This window comes from Lactuca serriola, chromosome 8, assembly GCF_051521515.1.
Source record: "Lactuca serriola cultivar US96UC23 chromosome 8, Lser_US96UC23_V15, whole genome shotgun sequence".
NCBI lineage: Eukaryota > Viridiplantae > Streptophyta > Magnoliopsida > Asterales > Asteraceae > Lactuca > Lactuca serriola.
The window spans coordinates 292,742,005-292,745,886 of record NC_136415.1 but is presented as its reverse complement, the minus strand read 5'-3'; positions in this window follow the sequence as shown (position 1 = coordinate 292,745,886).

Below are 3,882 nucleotides of genomic sequence, written 5' to 3'. Positions count from 1 at the left end.
ATTATACATGCAATTATGAACATCCAAGGTATTATCCTAATCTAGCATACAAAAGAATGAATATAACAAGATAGAATACATACCTATTTATGTAGACAGTCTTCATGAAGCTTGAGTGCCTAGTGCCCCAAGTGTGACACCTCAAATGGTTCACACAACACCAAATACATTTGGAATAACTTGAGAGAATTCTACACTTCTTGAAAATCGGCTAGCCCTTCTATTACACGCACTAGTGCCGATTTTTGGTCAAGAATCAGATTCATATATAGTTAGGGTTACACCATGTAAACCCTAATTGACATGGCATTTCATTTCCATGGTCCATGGGTACAAAACACCATGGAGCATCCATGGAGGATCATATGGGTTTTAGCGCAACTAGATAATCCATGGAGCATTAGCCCACTATATAAGTATGGATGATTTACACAATCAACCCATATATTTAATTAGTCTTCTTTTGATCACTTAATTAATCCTAGATTAATTCTTGATCAATACTAATTAAATAATCTTATTAATATTATTAATATACTAGAACTTATAATATATTAATAACCATAAGTGTCTTATTTCTCTCATTTAGTCTATCCGAGTGCATGATGCCATGCAACCCAAATGGACCATGCCGGGTCGGGTCAAGTATTACCAATTATAGTTATGGACTTAGACATTAATCCAATAGTCTCCCACTTGGATAAGTCTAAAACTATTATTGCGTATGACTTCAAGAACCGACTGGCAATCATAGCTCTCAAAAGCTTCTGTCGAACTTTGACCTTGTAGATGAACACTGACCTTTGTCAGTGACTTGTCCATTAGATAAGGGATCATATATTCCTCCATTCTAGTTATCATATGGACTGAAACATGGATTATAATCATTCTCTCAATCAATTTGTTGTTTCCCGATTTCCGATTTATGATGACTGACTAATTGAACAAATCAAATCAGTCCTGGCTTGGCCGAGCACTTCCATTTGTCATCATCAAATCATCGAGGGGCCCACAAATATCGCTTTTATCCCGAAGGTAAAACGAATGGATAAACTTCGACTCATATGGCTTGCTCTACTACTTGTTGAATCATATACAAAGACACGTTTTATAACATCGAGTTACCAATGCGTTTTCGTGCAATCAATGTACTATCAACTCATAGTAACAACTCATATCTCTAGGTTTGAATAATATAAGATATTATCGTCTCATGATCACTCGTGATAAAATCCATGAATTGATTCCAATGAGCGCGGGTTGAATCCAATACTCAGAACTTATGAGCACTCATGAGTGTTGTAGCCTTTTGTCCAACACCTTAGACCTCTACAAGCTAACCCATGACAATCTTAATTCATATCTACTTCCAACATATGACCGACTGTGGATGGTTTGAATAACTTAGTCATTCCAGAAGAATAAACTAGTTTATTCTGGAAGTCAAAACATGCAAAATGAAACACAAGAATAATTGAATCCAGTATGGTATCAAAACCTATGAACATAAATAAAACACCTTTTATTTATCACCATATGATTACACATTACTCATTGTATACTGTTTTAGCTATCAACTTTATTTTTGAGTTTAAAACAATAGTTGTCCCATGCTCCAAGCATGTACACTATGTTTTCTAAACACTAGTCATGCCACACACCAAGTATGCATATTATGTTTGTCTATGATCTTTACTTTGTGAAATAGATCAACTGAACATAACTGCAATGATCCTCTTTTCACAGTCCCAAATCCTTACTGCAAATGCAAGAATTCCAAATTCATGTCATTTACTAAAATCTTTTAGATTCTAAAATTATATGCATTGATCCTCTTGTAATGATTATGCACAAAGTCAGAAAGACTTGACAACAACCATTACAGAGCATGTCAAAGGAGATCAGCTCTTTGGAAACATCCTTCTTGCATTAAGTTTCCTACTCTTACACAGATTAAATAATTTCTAACTTTGAAACATTTCTAGATTCCATTTTGACTATCACTCCTATGTGTACATGCAACCCTAAATACGTTGGATCTATGTTTTCTCTATTATACATGCAATTATGAACATCCAAGGTATTATCCTAATCTAGCATACAAAACAATGAATATAACAAGATAGAATACACACCTCTTTATGTAGAAAGTCTTCATGAAGCTTGAGTGCCTAGTGCCCCAAGTGTGACACCTCAAATGGTTCACACAACACCAAATACATTTGGAATAACTTGAGAGAATTCTACACTTCTTGAAAATTGGCTAGCCCTTCTATTACACACACTAGTGCTGATTTTTGGTCAAGAATCAGATTCATATATAGTTAGGGTTACACAATGTAAACCCTAATTGACATGGCCTTTCATTTCCATGATCCATGGGTACAAAACACCATGGAGCATCCATGGAGCATCATATGGGTTTTAGCCCAACTAGATAATCCATGGAGCATTAGCCCACTATATAAGTATGGATGATTTACACAATCAACCCATATATTTAATTAGTCTTCATTTGATCACTTAATTAATACTAGATTAATTCTTGATCAATACTAATTAAATAATCTTATTAATATTATTAATATACTAGAACTTATAATATATTAATAACCATAAGTGTCTTATTTCTCTCATTTAGTCTATCCAAGTGCATGATGCCATGCAACCCAAATGGACCATGCCGGGTCGGGTCAAGTATTACCAATTATAGTTATGGAATTAGACATTAATCCAACAAGTTTTTGTATCCACAATCTCCTTTATTGGGGAGCGTATGAGTTTGTGTATAGATCTATACTGGATTGACTATCCTACACCTTGCTGCTCGCTACAGTGGGACTTGCAAGGCTACGGGTGCCAAATGTCATTTCTTACGGTGTCTTACATCGTCGTTTTACTATTGAGTCGGTAGCAGGGTAGCAGGCCGATCACATTGTACTTTAAATAACAATTGGTTTAAGGTAGTTAGTACAACAGTAGTTACTTAATACAACACTACAGTACTATACTATTTATCCCATTACATTCACTTCGTGAACATTCACACGATGCACGGTAATGTAAAAACTATATTTTTGGTTTATGATAGTCGGATTTGGGAAAATACACACTCTTACAAGAGACACACACAGTAGGGATGTCAAAAAGTCTTGTGGGACCCCGATCCCACGGGGTCCCCGTCTCGTATGGGGGCATTTGTTGAAAAAAATCGGGGACGGGGGCGGGGGCGGGGGCAAGGTTAACCCCCGTTTTAATTTCGGGGGCGGGGGCGGGGGTTGGTAGTCCCGTGCCGAAACTCGCGTGGGGGCCCCATTAATAAATTATATAAATTGACATATGTTAATTATATAAGTATAATAAACAACGAAATGACTTTTACGTACAAAAATTCAACAAAAACATGTTTTTAAGTTGTTTGTAACATGTAAAGTTATGTTATAAATATCTATTTGTTATCCAAAAAATAGTTTCTTTTAGCCCAAACAAGAACTTATTTTTGCCCAAATAAGTTAGCCCCAAATCAATCGGGGGCGGGGGAACAGGGGCGGGGGCGGGGGTCAGAAGGGGAATTCGGGGGCGGGGGCGGGGGTGGAAAGGATGGAAATTTCGGGGGCAGGGGCAGGGGCGGGGGAACGGGAAAATTTTGGGTGCGGGGGCGGGGGATGCAATCCCCTTCCCATTTGCCCCCGTTGACATCCCTAACACACAGTTACTAGATGCCTTGGTAGAAGGCTACTCTTAGTAGGAAACATAGGGTTTTCTAGGATAGTTCAAACAAACACAAACCTTACAAAACTTATACATTACATCTTAGAAATGGTTTCATACAAACTAAGACACTAATATACTTATGATCTCACCAGCTTTAAAGCTGATACT